This window comes from Oryctolagus cuniculus, chromosome 13, assembly GCF_051225735.1.
Source record: "Oryctolagus cuniculus isolate XC-2025 breed Fujian yellow rabbit chromosome 13, ASM5122573v1, whole genome shotgun sequence".
In the NCBI taxonomy this organism is placed as follows: domain Eukaryota; kingdom Metazoa; phylum Chordata; class Mammalia; order Lagomorpha; family Leporidae; genus Oryctolagus; species Oryctolagus cuniculus.
Genome location: NC_142879.1, coordinates 96899139 through 96917081, shown reverse-complemented (window position 1 = coordinate 96917081; position 17943 = coordinate 96899139). Strand labels below are relative to the sequence as shown.

Here is a 17943-nt window from a genome sequence, read left to right as displayed (position 1 = left end):
GTCTTTCAATATTTTAAGTTTGCTTGGAAAAAATATAAAATTGGACTGGCTGCTGTATGAGTATTTTGGTGGAAGCATGAGAGAAGCCCTGCAGAGAAAGTAGTGCATGGACTTAGATGTGCTAGATTTCTGTTTAGTGTCAGGAGAAGCCACAGAAGAGCAATGGAGATTAGCAAGGAGCTGGGTGCTTCTTTGAGAAGAGAATACCAAGGACAGATATGGAGCAGAGTCTTCTGTGTTTTGTGCAGACACGTCTGCCTTCGCAGAATACACTTGTCAGTGATTTCATGGTGCTCTATGTTCCTCTTCCGCATAAATGCAGAATGGGAACCCACTAGGGGTGTCTTCCCGCACCAGTCACCAAGTTCCTCTGAGATTCAGGTCTCGCCAGCCAGCAGCACTCAGAAGGAAGTGCCCTGCTTCATTGACGCTCAAATGTTAAATCAACTTGAACTTGTCTGCATTCCGCATGTCTCCAGCTGTTCTGGGAGTGAGGGCAGGGGAGGTGACCTCCTCATGCCTTGGTGACTTCTCTCAGTGCCACTTACTTTAAGACAATCATTGTGTCAGCCTTTGACAAACGTCAGTGTCACCGTTTGCCGGGCGTGGCTTTGTCTTATGCAGGAAAGCTCTCAGGAATCATTAACTGTGGCCAAAGACACTTGGACTCCAAAACAGAATTCGATTTAAAATTCTGGAGCATTTTCTCTGCAATAAAGGAAGCGGTTGTTTTGTTTTCTATCAGGAGGGCCTTTTAGTTTTGCATTTCATATTCTCTGGCTTTGACACATGGATTAATGCACGTCCTTTGGCATCGGCAGGAAGGGTAGAAAACTCTTGGAAATAAAGCTGTTGAGTCTTCCAGCCCTTGCTGAGCAGTAAGGATCACCTTGGTAGTTGCTCTGGGGAAAATGTGCACAAGTGACACAAGCTCAGGTCCTCATCCCCTGGGACACCTCAGTGTCTTAGTGTCTTGCCCAGGGCCTACTACTGGGTATCTCATGAAAGCTTGCTCTCAGGGCCTCTGCATTATGTTATGTGCCGGGATGAGTGGTCAGTATCTCTTCTGGCTGGCAGCAGAGCCCCATCCACACTGCCTGGGTGTGGGCACAGACTCTAGGTGGGTGACCCGCCTTCCTTACACTCGAGTAGTCACCCAGCACTACAGTCTACTCATCTCCTGTCATCCTCAAGGAGAGCCTGGGTTTACTCCAGCTGGGAACAGGCCACCGCCTCGCTGGGCATCTCTGGGATAGGAGCTTTCCCCGTACACCTGGAACTTTTCCAGGTTACTTTTCCTGCCTCTTCCAGATCACCCTGCTTTTCAGCCCATCCTTTCCCTCTCTCAGATTAGCTGAGTCCTACCTGGTAGTAGGTAGGGGAGTAGGTAGTAGGGGAGTGAACCAGGGGAACTAGGTAGTGGAACACTCAGGCATGTCCAAACCTGGACTCGAGCTTTGGAGATAGTTAGTTCCAATATTTGACTTAGACTCAGCCCCAGTCAAGGAGGGGAGCCAGTGGAGGACTCTGGGGCTATCCTTGAACAGCATCTCAAAGGGTTCATAGAAATCCAGGAGGGGTTACCGTGGTAACTGGGTGAGTACCTGGGACCCATGCAGCAGAAACACAGGTTTGCAACTAGAAGTGAACTACACGTGAGTCTGGGTGATGCTAAAGTCTCCTCTGCCTTCAGACCTTTCCCTTCCACCACTGGTGCTTACTTGGACGACCTTTCTGTTCTTGGGTTCTCCCAGCATCAGTCTGCAGTCACACCCCAGTGATACAGCCCCCACCCCGACGTCTGAGGCCCCAAACATGCATCTACTTTCAAAACTGACTTCTTCTAGGCCTCACGACTTTGTCTCCAGCCAACGAGCATGGGACAGCTTTGTGACTTGGATTGTTCCTTTGCTGTGCTCAGGATGCGGCTCCTGGCTCTCCACTCTTGGAACTTTGCTGCCAGGCTGCTTTGTCCCTGGACATTTCCCTTTGAACTTCAGCCAGTACTGTGTATGTACTTCCTTCCAGAACCCAAAGCACTTGCCTGTGCTGTGTACCACGTTTAGTTTTTACATTAATACTTGTGGATCTGTCTTGTCTGTTCAAAGGAGAATTACAGAAGAGATCGGTGCATTCAGGGCGGTACGAGAGCATCTTGGGAACAGGGATCATTGGTTTCTTAACTTCCACAGAGCATAGCAATGGTGTGGACCCTATAAATGTCACTGAAGTGATTAAGAAACAATGAAAAAAAGGAAGTTACTTTAAAAAAAATGATTCGTTTATTTGAAAGACAAAATGAGAGAGAAAGAGAGGAGAGAGAGAGAGATATCTTCCATCCACTGGTTCACTCCCCAAATGGCCACAACAGCTGGGGCTGGGCCAGGCTGAAGCCAGGAGCCAGGACTTCTGGGTTTTGTAGGTGGGTGCAGGGGCTCAAGGACTTGGGCCATCTTCTGCTGTTTTCACAGGCCATAGCAGAGAGCTGGATTGGAAGTGCAGCAGCTGGGACTCAAGGCAGCGCCCAATATGGGATGCTGGTGCTGCAGCCGGTGGCTTTACCCACTATGCCACAGTGTCAGTCCCCATAAGTTACTTTTATAGGATCACTATTCATCACTTTACTATGACGCATACCTAACCCCATTATTTACACAACATATTGTTGATCTGAGATCCTTTTCTGTAAAGACATTTTTCTTTCCAAATCATAACATGTATAGACACTCAGTATTTTTTTTTCTCATTCAATTTAGGTAAGAATTTTATTTAAAGCACACGACACCAGGAGTCAAAAATGTGTACCTCTCAAGATCTTTCACAATGAAACTTGGCTGGGTCCTGTGAGCAGGGCGCAGTTCAAAATGCAATTATTAGTGGTGGGTGATGGGCATTGCACTTTCTAGGAGGTGGTGACTCAGGTGTTGAATCTGAGGCGTCACAGCAATTTCTTGCTGTTAGCCCTCTTGTCAGCATGCCTATAACCCAAAGGCACCACGATGAGTAACTAAGGGGCAAAGTGTCAGCAGCCAGTCGTGTATTCTTCAAATAAGCCCCCTTGTTAAAAGAATAAATCTGACACCAGAACTCATTCTGGCTTTCCTTCAGTAACTTGTGGGGACAGAAAAGCCCAAAGCCTCGTGTTGCTAAGATACCTAACATTCGTCAACTGAAAAGTTGAACCTTTTAGAAAAGCGTATGTCACATTGACATACACTGTGAGAGAGCAAGAGAGATAGAGAGATTTCCAACCAGTTTGTCACAAGGTTTGTCTTATTCCCTTCTATGTGTGTGTATGTGTGTGTGTGCATATTAAAAACTGTTAATAGGTTTTGGAAAGCAAATCCCCACTTTCATTGTGAGCATCTCAGGATTTTATTTTGCATTTTGAGGGCATTTTCTGGAGAGGCTTGGAAATGCCAAACTGTTATACCAATGGAAGTCTTTCCAGTTTCTGTTAAAACCAAAGCTAATTTATTTTTTGTTTATACTCCACTACCTTTGACAAAGCTTCCTCTGGAGATGTATATCTTCATTCTCAGCTCCTTTTGTTTGTCATCTTTTTTTCCCCTTTGTTTTGCAACTGACAAGGGAAAAAAAAAATCTGACATCAACCTTGGAAGATGGTAATGCATTCAAGATATTTCTTCCCCTCTCTCAGATGTGATAAAAATCTTGCCTAAAACCATGTCCAACCTTTTCAGCAGAAAGTCCAGATGGCTTTGCAGCCTGTATAACAGACTTTACTCACTGATGCTTCTCACAGTGTCAGCAGGGCAATGTCGTTTTCACAACATAAATGCAAAACAAAAGACAGCATCTGTGTTTAGGGAGGGTTGGGGGCTTGGTGGGGAGCTGATGGTTGTGTTGTCTGGGAAGAGAGTGCAAACAAAGAGAAAACTCAGAGTTGGCTCAGAGGAAAAAATCTCACACAAATGAGAATTCCATCAGGTGCTATGGATGGTGAGGTGAGGGTGAGATGGCTGAAAATCAAGTGCAGGTAGGAACAAGACAGATTCTTTGCATAAGAAAGAATTAAACTTTTCTGCCATTGGAGGTGAACCGGAGCTGATGCGATCAGTTAAGTGTGTCATGTCTCTGGATGCTCTTGCAGTTCTTTTTTTTTTTTTTTTTTTGACAGGCAGAGTGGATAGTGAGAGAGAGAGAGACAGAGAGAAAGGTCTTCCTTTTGCCATTGGTTCACCCTCCAATGGCTGCCACGGCTGGCGCACTGCGGCTGGTGTACTGTGCTGATCCGAAGGTAGGAACCAGGTGCTTCTCCTGGTCTCCCATGGGGTGCAGGGCCCAAGGACTTGTGCCATCCTCCACTGCCTTCCCGGGCCACAGCAGAGAGATGGCCTGGAAGAGGGGCAACTGGGAAAGAATCTGGCGCCCTGACCGGGTAGAGGCGCCGCTAGGTAGAGGATTAGCCTATTGAGCCGCGGCGCCGGCCTCTTGCAGTTTTATTATGAGAGATTCCATTTCTGATGTCCCCTGGATGCTGAGGTGCTGAAATTTATCATCATCAGTGTGTATGTAAGAATAGAGGCCCAGGGAAAAGTGAGATGGCAGTAGGACTTGGAATGTCCTCGTTTGTCACTTGTTCCTATTTGTTTTCAGTATGAGTAATAATTACTTGTTTCTGGTGGACACAGCACATTCTAGGTGAATGAAATTATTTGCAAATGCAGCTGGTGGGTCCATTAGCTTATCTGGAGAGATGATCATGCAGGACAGAACAGACTTTCTATTTTACAGTGGCAGAAGCTGACTCAAGGAAGACCGCAACCTCTCTGCTTCTTTTACAATAATGTCTAACCGCTTCCATCCAGTGATGATAACCATTGGGTTATTATTTCTTGCCTTTCTTTTCTATCACTCCCAATTTCAAAGCTTTGGTTAACTCATTATCATATGAGGGGAACTTCAAAGAGTTCATGGACATGAACTTTTTTTTTATATTTGATTTTTCACAAATTTTTTGAAGTACCCTTTTGTTTTCCAGCCTGTAAACCATATTCATCACAGAAACAAGATTTACGTCTGCTATGAAGCCATTGTTAATCAGCTCAGCCCAATTCCAACAACGCTGTGTTGCCATAGAATAAAGTGGTGGTTCTCAGTCTCATGTACATAGTATACTCTCCTCTGGAAATATGAAGACATTTCTAGTGCCAAGGCCCCAACCTAGGCCAGTTATAATAGAATGAATGCCTGGAATTGAGGTCAGGTTATCTCTATTTTATTTTTATTTGAGAGTGAGAATAAGGGGGGGGGGAGAGAGAGTCAGAGAGAGAGAGAGAGAGAATGAATCTTCCATCTACTGGTTCACTCTCCAAATGCAAATGCCAAGGCTGGGCCAGGCCAAAGCTAGGAGCTGGAAATATCATCCAGGTCTCCCATATGGATGGCAGGGACCCAGTTACTTGAGCCATCACCTGCTGCCTCCCAGCATGTACATTAGCAGAAAGCTGGAATTGGGAGCAGAGCTGGATCTCAAACCCAGATACACTGATATTGGGATGTGGGTATCCCCAGTGGTATCTTACACTGCATCAAATGTCTGTCCTGACATTTCTGTTTTTGTTTGTTTGTTTGTTTGTTTTCCCAAACAGGCTTCAATGTGTAGCCAGAGTGGAGAATAACTGGCATGGAAGTAAATAGCTGGCTTTCACCAGAATGGCTCGGCATGTGAAAGCATTTTGAATGTTTTCCTTATGTGTGTTCATCTAGTTTCATCTATTTAAACTTCATTGACCCTGGAAGGCCAGGACAATATCTTTCTGTTTGGGGTCATGCCATAATGTTCAGTGCAGAGCTCGACACAGTGACATTTGTAAATGCTGACTGGCTGATTGATGGGAGCTGGGAGCATGACTGTGACATGGGAGTGAGAATAATCAAAAGAGTGAAAAATCAGGAAATGACCTTTAAGGTGCTACAAAATCTTGAAAAGGCTGAGACAGTTTGTTTCAGGAAGATATGTGGGGTTTACATGCATTTGCACCCTAAGCCATCTGCGTTGAAATGAATTGATGTGCACTTTTGGCCTCTTAAAGCCTTTTAGGTAATAGTCAGATAGACCATCAGAATTTCATTAGAATATATTGGGGACAGAATTGGAGATCTTTGATTAAATTGTGGAGAAAGAAGAGCCCAGTGAACATGGAGGAGGAGAGGGTTTGGAGTTCAGGCTCTACCAACAGTGAGAACCTGTTGGTTCTAGCTTTGAAATCTTGGCTTAGTCATCAGAAAGGCTAGAGTAGGTAAAGTGGCTTTTGAAGAGTTTTTGATTTTTAGAGTTATTTAAGTCTAAAGTTTGGACTAATGATCTTATTTTTTGTGTTATTTCAAAATATTCTTCAGAGAAATAGCTTCTAATATAATCTAATATGGAAGATCTAGGGCTTCCTTAAAATTCTGTTAGTTCACAGATTTTAGTAGGAAAAAGTGGCCCTAACTATGGGGTATCAGTAAACTCTTGTTATGAAACAAACCATCCCAAAACTCAATGGCTTCATCAACAAACATTTGTTAGTTACTCAAGAGTCTGTAGATTGACTGGGGCAGGACTGATATTTGCTGGGCTCTGTTAAGAGTTGGCTTCCACCTGTGATTTAGAGTCAGGTCTGCTCCACATACATCTTATCTTCCTTGTGTCAATAGCTACCTGGTACACATCCTTAGTGTGGTGATGGCACATGTGCAAGAATTCAAGTCCAACTGCTCAAATGAATTTCAGGAATTTGCTTATCAAAGTCACCAAATTCCACCAGTCTAAGCAAAACACATGTATAAGACTAACATCAATGGCATGGAAAATATATTCCTTCCCTGGAAGAGGGAGAGAAAGTATTTACTGAACTATCATCTAAAAGACTTCAACAGGCTAAGTTAGTGTAGGATGCAGAATAATATAATGGCTCCAGAAAGGTCAGACTAAATGCTTCTTTTCCTGTGGCAGTTTGTTTTGTAATAGAGATGTCTTGAAACACCATGATCAGAGGAAATGATTTAACAGATTATTGGCTACTGGTATTTCCATAATAAATTTCATGTCTTTCCAGACAGTCACCAAATTGAGATGCCTGATCAGTAGGAGGTATATTGAGGGATGGCTCCCATGCATAGAAGTGTCTTGGAGGTAAGAAGATCAAAGTGTTGGCCTTCAGTATTGGGGAGGCAAGTGCAAGTATGGTAGAGAGAGTTGTCTATAAATTTGCCTGGAATTTCCCAAGTTTAGCATCTTTCTGCTCATAACATATTTAATGACTGAGAAAATTCTTGGGCACAATCAAGTTGGGGAAAGAACAACTCTTTACCATCTCTACTCCAAGCAGAGTTGGAGAAAATAATGGCACCAGGATGAATGCCATCATTTCAAATTCAGGATCACTAACCTTAATGGTTGGTAACCCTGTTGGCTCTCCCTTGCTTAAGATTATAGGCTGGCGCCGCAGCTCAGTAGGCTAATCCTCCGCCTTGCGGCACCAGCACAGCGGGTTCTAGTCCTGGTCGGGGTGCTGGATTCTGTCCCCGTTGCCCCTCTTCCAGTGAAGCTCTCGGCTGTGGCCCGGGAGTGCAGTGGAGGATGTCCCAAGTGCTTGGGCCCTGCACCCGCATGGGAGACCAGGAGAAGCACCTGGCTCCCGGCTTCAGATCAGCGCGGTGCGCTGGCCACAGCGGCCATTGAGGGGTGAACCAATGGAAAAGGAAGACCTTTCTCTCTGTCTCTCTCTCTCTCTCACTGTCCACTCTGCCTGTCAAAAAAAAAACAAAAACAAAAAACAAAAACAAACAAACAAAAAAAAACAAAAAAAAACCTCTCTTGATGCGTACGTTTTAACTACCCTCCTTTTTACATCAAAATTAGCTCTTTATTTACCATTCTTCCTTCATTACAACCAGAAAAATACATTGTTTAATTTCTTGGGCTAGATTCTCTGCTGCGATTCTTGATTATATTGTCTCCCACCTCTTTGGAGACTGTCAATGACTGTCCATACTTTCTAACATTTCTCAGTATTCTTGTTTGCTCATTTTTTTTTCTCTCATTTTTTTCCTATACAAAATGTCTATCTAAGCCAACAAACAAAAGCAAAGTATAAAGAGTTGAGTAATGTATAGCTACAATTAATGTCTACCTGGAACCCCAGAATGTATTCCCATTTGAAAATACAGTAGCTTAACCTCATCCACAGTTTTGTTCTCTAAGGTTTCAGTTACTCATGGTTCATGAGACTGGTTCATGAGAACCAGTTACTCATGATTCAAAAATGGGAAATGGAAAATTCAAGAAATAAACAATTCAAAAACTGAGGTAACAGGGCACATGAAGACAGAGAAAGCAAATTCTGGTCTTAAAGAGAAGCTGCCACCTCGGTGGCCCAGGGGCATGCAACCCTAACTGTAGATTGCAATGCAGCTGCCTCACCCACGTGCCCTGTGATTGTTTATTCAATGGTGGCAACTGAGTCTCTTTAGCAAGTTCAGTAAAGCCAGGCAGAAGATGAATACTTTTTAAACGTGTTGAATGTTAAGAGAGAAAGGTATAAGCTACCGTAAGACCGTAAAACAGGGACCTAAAGAATTTGGGAGACCAGGGAAGTTCCCCTAGACGACGTATGCAAGCAAAAGCCAGAAAGATGATCAAGAGTTAGGCTTTACAACTGTATATGGGTGAAATGCTCATTTTCCATTCAATTATTGTTTATAGCCGTTGTCTATATTCCAACTAACTGAATCTTTTTGTTTTTTACTTGTTAAACTTCTTATTTGGTGAAATATTAAGCCTTTACACTGTAGTGTAAATCTAAAATATTTTACCATAAAAACTAAAAAAAGATACAGGTAGAAGGAAGGAGGGTGGGAGAGAGGGAGGTGGGGAATATCATGTTCTTAGACTTTAGCTACAAATTATATTGAATCAATATTTTATTTTATTTCAAAATTAAAATAAAAATGAAATAAAAAAAGAGTCTTTACAAACTAGGCGATGGACATCACCAGCTTATGTGGAGACTTGTGTTGGGGTTGCTAAAAGACCTCCTTTTGTCCCTTACATATTGTTCAACCGGGGTGATCCCTCCCCTGCTTTTTTTGGTCAAAATTCTAGTGCATCCCAGATGTTAGAAAATTCTAGAGCTACCTAAAGTTGCAAAGATTGACTCACTTGGCAGTTTAAGGTGCAGTGTCCTGTATGCTGACAAACAATTTGAAGTATATGTAAATGAGGACTCTGGCTCCTGGCTAAAAGTCTGTGTATGGTTTTCGGTCCTGACTATGGGCAGTCGCAAGGGTTTGTCTCAGACCTCATTCAAGCAGCTGCTCTCTGCACACAAGACTTGGTGGACAAGCAGTGCGTGGCTGTTGTCTGTGGTCATGGACACTTTTATCCACTTTGACTCGGTACTTTCCCATGCTTAGGCTTCTCCCTCCTGCTTCTGCCTGGCCTCCCAGGTTATTAAAGGGCAGGGGGATATTTTTTTGGAGCTCCTGGGCAGTGAGAGGATTCCTGGTCCTCACCTGGTGCTGTTCTATGGCAAAGTTCATGGACACTGGGGAGCCAGCATCTTCATCAGTATGCCACTAAGTGAATAAAGGCTTGAGAGCCACTTACCTTTGACTCATTGTTCTAATTGATTACCTTGCTTCCAGCAACTTAACAATAAGCTTTAAAGATTTCCTTATTCACTTATTCAAAAGGCAAAATGACAGAGAGACAGAGGGAGAGAGGGAGAGAGAGCTTCCATCTGCTGGTTCACTCCCCAGATGCCTGCAACAGCCAGGCTGTGCCTGGCTGAAATCAGGAAGGCCATCCTGGTCTCCTGTATGAGTGGCAAGGGACTAAACACTTGGGTCATCATCATCTGTTGCCTTTTATTGCCTTCCCAGGACCTTAGCAGGAAGCTGGATCTGAAGTGGAGCAGCTGGAACTCACACCAATTACTTGAATATGGGATCCTGGCATCACAAGCATCAGGTAGACCTGCAGTGCCGCAACACCAGCCCTTCAGTAATGAATTTAAACCACGTCCTTGGCAGGGCTGGGCCTGTGGCAGGCTGACCGCTCAGAGTGGATGCCAGCCTTTTCCTCACTTTCCCCTTTCCCATCCTGGAGGGCAATAGGATAAGTGTCTTGCTTCATTTTTACACTCCATGTCTTCTGGTGTTTATAGAAGATTCTTTCCTTTTCTAGCACTTTTAGAGTTTTTTTTTCCTTCCCCCGAAGGACTATTATAGTGGCCTCTTAACTAGTCTCTCTGCTTCTTATCTATCTTACTTCCAAATCCTCTTAGCTTTGCTGGTAGATTAAATTTTCTCAAATGCAGGTATAATGTCATCTACAATCAAAACCCATCAAAGGATGCCCATGTGGCATGGGATGACTTCCCCAATCCTCCCTCTTTATCTCTAACAGCTGCTCTTAAGCCTCCTCAATCACAATCCACAGCCAAATTGTATCCCTGCCACTCACTGAACTGACTTTGCCCAATTCTACTCCCTACACCTTGCCTCCCCCGAGGTCCCCCGTTCCTCAACTCCCATCAACTCAGCTCACACTAGCCTGCAGATCCAGCTGACACAAATGATGCCTCCTCTACTAATTAATTCTCCTCTCTTGGGTGCTCTTAAAATATTTTTAGGCCAGCACTGTTGCTCAATAGGCTAATCCTCTGCCTTGCGGCGCCGGCACACCGGGTTCTAGTCCCGGTCGGGGCGCCGGATTCTGTCCCGGTTGCCCCTCTTCCAGGCCAGCTCTCTGCTATGGCTCAGGAGTGCAGTGGAGGATGGCCCAAGTGCTTGGGTCCTGCACCCCATGGGAGAACAGGAGAAGCACCTGGCTCCTGGCTTCAGATCAGCGTGATGCGCCAGCTGCAGCGCGCCGGCTGCGGCGGCCATTGGAGGGTGAACCAACGGCAAAAAAAGGAAGATCTTTCTCTCTGTCTCTCTCTCTCACTGTCTACTCTGCCTGTCAAAAAAATATTTTTAAAACAATTCTTTTATGTTACCTATTGCATATTATAATTTGTTCATTCATTTAATACATACTGAATGCTTTTTTCCTGAGGGTAGCAATTGTATCTTCTTCACTTTAAAATCCCTAAGGCCTTAAGAAGGCCCAGTAAACATTTACTGAAAAGGCACAGGGATTTGAAATCAAAATATGTCAATACAAACCAGCTTTGTCACATACTATCTCTGTGGCTTTAGACAATTTACTCCTTTTTTTTTTTTTAGCAGCTTGCTTTTTTCTCATCCATCAAATGAATATAATAACACTTGTTCTTCCTCCTTGATGGCATCACTATATCAAAGGAGAGAAAACGTAGGCAAGGCTTTAGCGGAAGGTGAAGCAGGATGCATGTGTAAAATGCCACTTTTATAATGTTTAGCCTTTGATGTGCTCATGGAGCTGAATGACTCCTGGGTCCCTTTATCCACTCCTTTGCCAGTCCAGGGCATCATCTCCTATTTCAAACTGCGGAGGCCGGCCCCGCGGCTCAATAGGCTAATCCTCCGCCTTGCGGCGCCGGCACCTCAGGTTCTAGTCCCGGTCGGGGTGCCGGATACTGTCCCGGTTGCCTCTCTTCCAGGCCAGCTCTCTGCTGTGGCCCGGGAAGGCAGTGGAGGATGGCCCAAGTGCTTGGGCCCTGCACCCCATGGGAGACCAGGAGAAGCACCTGGCTCCTGGCTTCAGACCAGCACGGTGCGCGGGCCGCAGCGCGCCAGCTGTGGCGGCCATTGGAGGGTGAACCAACGGCAAAAGGAAGACCTTTCTCTGTGTCTCTCTCTCTCTCACTATCCACTCTGCCTGTCTAAATAAATAAATAAATAAATAAATAAAACTGCGTGTTCTGAGAGATACTACTCCAATTCCAGGGCCATCAGTACTTGTTCGAAAGCCCATTCTTCTTGGTCAGATAGGAACTGTGGAACACTTCCTTACTTGTCCTGATCGCAACACAATGATTTAGCCAAGTCGGCAGGCTTAGGGACTCTGAGAGCACTGACTTTAAAGATAACAAAATAGAGGGGCTGAGTTATTTACTTAACTGCATTAAAAATCAAATACAGAAATTACTTCATTTTCGCATGATCATGGAAACAACATAAATTAAACAGTCAAGCAATAGTTACCTACTAAGGCTACCACCAACAGAGGGTGATGTTAGCCTTCTGAATGGGCCTGGTTAGAATTGAACAGATGAATTTTAGAATGTAAACTGGTGATGTGCAGAAGATTTTATTATTAAAAAAATCCATGAGAATATAGACAAACATGTCCAATATAAAATCATCATGAAAACCAACCTTACACAGACAAATTGTTATTTCTTTTCTTGATGTCTCTTCTCTGTCTATCTCCCACCTTCAATCTAAAGTTCACTGGTTTGGCTGATTAAGTACCAGGATTACCAATTAGGATCTAGAATGAATCAGTCAACCCTAAAAAATCATTATAGGATTCCTTGTGGTTTATATACCTCCACTGGATTTTGTGTTGACAAATTTGGTATAATCGTTTCAGGTAGCTTCTTTCTTAAAAAAACAACAAAACTTTAAAATTTCATTTGTTAGAGCAGTTTTAGGTTTGCAGCAAAACTGAGTGGAAGATAAAGAGACTTCGCTGCTCAAACACATGCAGTCTACTCCATTATCACCATCCTGTAGCAGAGGGGTCCCTGTGCACAGTCGGTGAACCTATCCTGGCGCGTCATCACACCCAGAGCCCATAGTTCACGTTAGGGTGCACTCCTGTCTTATACATTCTGTGGGCTTTGACAAAGGTATAATGGCACCTATCCATTACCAAGGTCTCATACAGAGTAGTTGCCCTGCCCTGAAAATCCTTTGAGCTCTGTCTGCTCATTTTTCCCTCTTCCTAACCCTTGGAAATCACAATCTTTTTTTACTGTTTTCATTATTCTTGCCTTTTCTCCCATGTTTTATAGTTGGAATCATATAGTAGGTAGCTCTTTTCAGGTTGACTTCTTTTGCTTAGTAACATGCATTTAAGTTTCCTCCACATTTGTTTCTGGCTTGATAGTTGACAAAATTTTTAGCACCAGATTAATGACTGTCTGGGTGTACCACAGTTTAATTACCTGTGAAAATACATCTAGTTTACTTCCAAATTTTAGCAACTATGGATATAACTTCTCCAAATATCTCTGTGGAAGTTTTCATGCAGACATAAAAACTTTCATCTTATTTGGGTAAATACCAATGACTGTGATTGACAAATCACAGGGTAAGACTGTTTAGTTTTGTAGGAAACCACCAAACTGTCTTCCAAAGTGGTTGTACCGTTTTGCATTCCCACCAGCAATGAATGAGAGTTCCTGTGGTTGCAAATCCTTGTCATCATTTGATGTTGTCCTTGTTCTGGATTTTGGCCATACCAGTCAAGGTGTAGTGGTATCACATGGTTTTAATTTGCGTTTTAAGGTAACTTATTTTCAGTACAACATTTTACCTTGAGAGATGATTCTCAGGTTGGGAAAGTTTTGAATTATGAATCATCTCTTTTTACTAGTCTTTTTAAAAATAATATTATGATAGAGAGCATGGAACATATATTATTTTCTAGCGTTTTAATTTCTTAGCTGCAATTGAGTTGTTGGAGTGTTTTTCTAGGACAAATAGATGTGATTTCTTTTAAGTTGATTTGTGTGATGATCAAATTCTATCAGACCTAAATAGTCGATACTTTTTCTATAAAATAGATTCCCTAGCTGATGGATATTTAGACTAAACTACACCCCTGACAGTAAACTCTGTAGTGTTGGATTGCAGGAATTTGTACTTGAGGGAATGATGTCTATGGGAAGTTTCTGAGGTTGCCACTAGGGAGTTCAGGACTCTGCACCTAGAGGTAATTTATAAATGTTTACTCTCACTTTGGAGGTTATGAGCACTGAACTTGATAGAAAAACATGCCACTGCTCGCAAATACGAGGCGGGTTTCAAGTGGATTCTTGGCTATTCAGTCTTATTGCTCAGTATTCCAAACACCCATTTTTAGCTGGGCACACACTAGCAGTGTTTGCTTGCATGCACAAGAAACACCCAGTGGGCCAGGGTCTGCTCCTAGGACAGAGATTTTGTAAGGCTGTTGGTGGTCAGTAGCTAAATTAGCTTCCAGTGATGTTTTTGTCTGCAGCAGCTTAGAGTTAAAATTTGAAGTTTTGTGAAATATACTAGGTCTAATGAGTACCCTTCCAACAATAGATATTTCAGGTGAAACACACAGCATCATTTTTCTTCCTTAGTATTGGCATCCATGGTTTGGGATCTGGCAGGGTGGAGTGAAATGCTGGGTGTGCTCAGTGAATCATCCCTAGACCTGGCCTGAGCAGGAAGGGGGTTTTTGTCTGATCTGGGTCCACCTCCCTTTCCATGTGCCCTAACTGCCATGTTTCCCTTTTGTCTTTGCACAGCCTCCTGCTTTGATGCATGCCATTCCTCAGTAGTTCTCCTTCAGTTTCCAGCTTTAGCAGCTACAGGGTCTTCTGACTGCTGGTTTGACTTTGGATTCATCCTTCCTCCTGGAATTTCCCGCTTCAACATCTTCCATCTCTGATTCATTTAATTTCAATACTTAGGTTTAGTGTTTTCCCTTGATTAACTTCTACCATTCAGTCTCCACTTTACCCTGGTTTTCAGTCCTTGATTTCATAAAATCCACTATAATTTCCTGCTCATTAATTCATTCAGCAAATGTTTATTAGGGGCCTATTTTAGACCAAGCACCATGCCAAGTACTAAACACAAATAAAAATAAGATGTGGTTTGTTTGTCCTGCTGAGTGAGAAATTTGAAGATGTTTACATTTACACAGTAGGATGGCTCCTGATTTGCACAATACTTTGGGATCAGCAAACCTCTCCAGATGTTGATGTCTACTAGTTTTACAGGAGCAGCCTCAAATAGTGTGTTGACTGCTTTAGGGGTTAAACACTTCGGAAAAACTACAGAGACCTTAATGTCAATGAAAAGAAAACCCTTCTTATTCTTTCTGCCCATAAATATGGATGACTCTTAATAACTTTCCATGAATAAAGGGAAAAAAGAGGAAGAAGAGAGGAATCAACATCAACTTACTCCCTTAACTCTAATGGCCAAGATCTACTACCAGGTTTATTTATTACTTGACCGAGCAAATATTTGCAGGCAGCCCACTCTCTGGCAGGAACAGTTCCAGCACTGAGCATAAAGTGTTGGAGAGACAGATGAAGTTGCGAGCTCAGGTGAAGACTATGTCTTCCTGGTCCTCCTGCACGTGTGGCTCCGAAGTTATAACTGAGAGAAGCTGGAGTGGGGAGGGAAGGAAGGCTCTCCAGGCAGGCTGGCTCCTTAGCACCAATTCCATTTCCCTTTCATCCTGAATCTAACCTCTCTGGAGGAACTGGCAAAGAGGTAGGAAGAGACTGGAGTGAAAATACTCTGAATAGTTTTTAGTCCCTTAGATAAAATGACATTGAGGCTAAAGGTTGAATCTACCTAGTATTAAGTTGATCTACATGACATCAACAGCATCTTCACTTTCTAGCATGGAAATTTCACATGTTTCAAACTAATTTCTAAAATGAATGCTCTGTAGTGAATGAGGATTTGAATTATTCAGATGATGTCTACACTGACCTGTCCATAATCTGAATACAGTTCTAAGCACATGAAAATAAGACAATCATAGTAATTCATGAATAGGGAAATAGTGGAGCTTTACAAAGAATAATTGTGGCAGTTTTCAGGAGAACTGAATTTTTTAATATATTTATTTGAGAGACAGAGAGAATGAGAGTGTTCCCCTCATTGGAACAAAGCCAGGAGCTCAGAACTCATTCCAGGTCTCCCATGCAAATAGCAGGAATCCAAGTACTTAAGTTATTACCTGCTACCTCTTGGAGTGTGCATTAGCAGGAAACTGTCATCAGGAGACAGAGCTAGGGATGGAACCCAGGCACTGTGATGAGGAACACAGGCATCTTAACTGCCAAACTAAATGCCTGCTTCAGGAGAGCTGAATTTAAACCCAAGCTTTGCCTTTAGTAGCTGTGTGCCATCTTGAGCAAATAATGTAACCTATCTAAATCTCATTTATCTAATGAGAGAAAATGGGACTCTCCCTAAGCAGGGAGAGTGTGGACTGCTGGGCATGCCTGTGGACCTGGGTTTCTCTCCCAGTCCTCCTACTTGTGAATGCCTGAGGGTCAGCTGGGCATTGGTGTTGTTGCTGGTGGCACTTTCCTGTCTTGTTCTGGGTTTGATCAAGCTTTTTTTGTGGGCATACTCTGAAGCTAAGGGTGGAGCAGCAGGAGATGGGGAGATAGAACCCCATTTAATGGGTCTCGATTCTTGGTGACAGGCATGTTGTGGAGAGAAACTTTGCACAGACGTTGTCTTTTAAGTGACACCCAAATGCAGACAATAAACTCTTAGCAAGTTCTGGAAAATGACAAAAATGACTCCTCAGGTTTTGGTTTCCAATGTGGGTCTTGACATATGTGAGTACACCCACTCCTTCCATGCTCAGCCATGTTGAGCTTCCATCACACAGGTAGTGAGGAGAAGAATTGGGAGAGAGTCTCCACCCTCTTTCCCCATGCTGCCTCTTCCCTTCCCTGTGAGGGTTCTCGGTCCCACCGCCAGCAATCCCATCACTGTGACTTGGATTCTAGTTCCTCAACAAAGTGCTCAAGCTCCTATCTCTGCCCTGGGGTGATGGAAGTGTAGTTAAACGAAGCTCTCTCTGGAACCAATGGGCTGGATCTTGAGCCTTCCTGAGAATTTAAGTGTAATTTAAGAGACTGGTGAAGAAGTTATTGAGTCACTGTCTTAATCCCCTGAGTTTCTGTACTCACTCGAGTGAGCAGCTTAAATCCTCCTCAGTACCTGTGACCTCTGGATGGAATTCTTAATTACCAGAATCTAATTTCTTCTTCATGGGCACTAGCTGAGCAGCATCTGTCGCTCAAATAAATTCGTGTGAAAATAAAGTATGAAAATCAATAATTCAACTTCAGCGGGAAATGGAACAGAAAAATAACTTTCCAGCTTGCCTGTTTCCCGGTTCCCAGGCAGCCGTTGTGGCTTATGCACTAATCTCTTTTTATTTATTTATTTATTTTTGACAGGCAGAGTGGACAGTGAGAGAGAGAGACAGAGAGAAAGGTCTTCCTTTGCCGTTGGTTCACCCTCCAATGGCCGCCGCGGCCGGCGCCCTGCGGCCAGTGCACAGCACTGATCCGATGGCAGGAGCCAGGTACTTCTCCTGGTCTCCCATGGGGTGCAGGGCCCAAGGACTTGGGCCATCCTCCACTGCACTCCCTGGCCACAGCAGAGAGCTGGCCTGGAAGAGGGGCAACCGGGACAGAATCCGGCGCCCCGACCGGGACTAGAACCCAGAGTGCCGGCGCCGCAAGGTGGAGGATTAGCCTAGTGAGCCACTGCGCCGGCCTAGGCACTAATCTCTGAAATTTGCTTTGTGCTTTCCCCAGAGCTTCCTAAACCTGGGGAGGCGCACAGGCTGTCCAGCCGTGCACCTGAGATGCCGGGATGGAGGCAGCTTCTACAGAGATGTGGCAGGATGCATTTTGGTATCTGCACTTTCTGGAAACAAAGGCAAACTCCAGGAGACTCCTGTTAAGAACCACACCTCTGGGTCAGGGAACGAACTCAGTTAGTCCCCAGGTTGGCCTTGAAGTTGGCCTTGGCAGGTGCAGGTATCCTGCTGTGACCTGAATGCTGATTTCTCTTGACTTTTTCACATTTTTCCCCAATATTGAACAGATCTCAAAGATTATCTGAAATTCCATGTCGCTGGGACATCCTCCTTGATTACTCATCTCTGTAGTGATCATGAAGAGAGCAAAGTTTATCAACTGCTAATTATTTTCTTTAAAGCTGGGCACTGTGATAAGGGGTTTGCTTGCTTCC

At 43.8% G+C, this 17943-nt stretch overlaps 1 protein-coding gene across 2 annotated transcripts in view; it reads right to left on the bottom strand.

Moving 5' to 3' along the window:
• The window catches only part of ADARB2 (adenosine deaminase RNA specific B2 (inactive)), a 561341-nt gene that overhangs the window by 108852 nt on the left and 434546 nt on the right, over positions 1 to 17943 (bottom strand). The window lies entirely within an intron of this gene.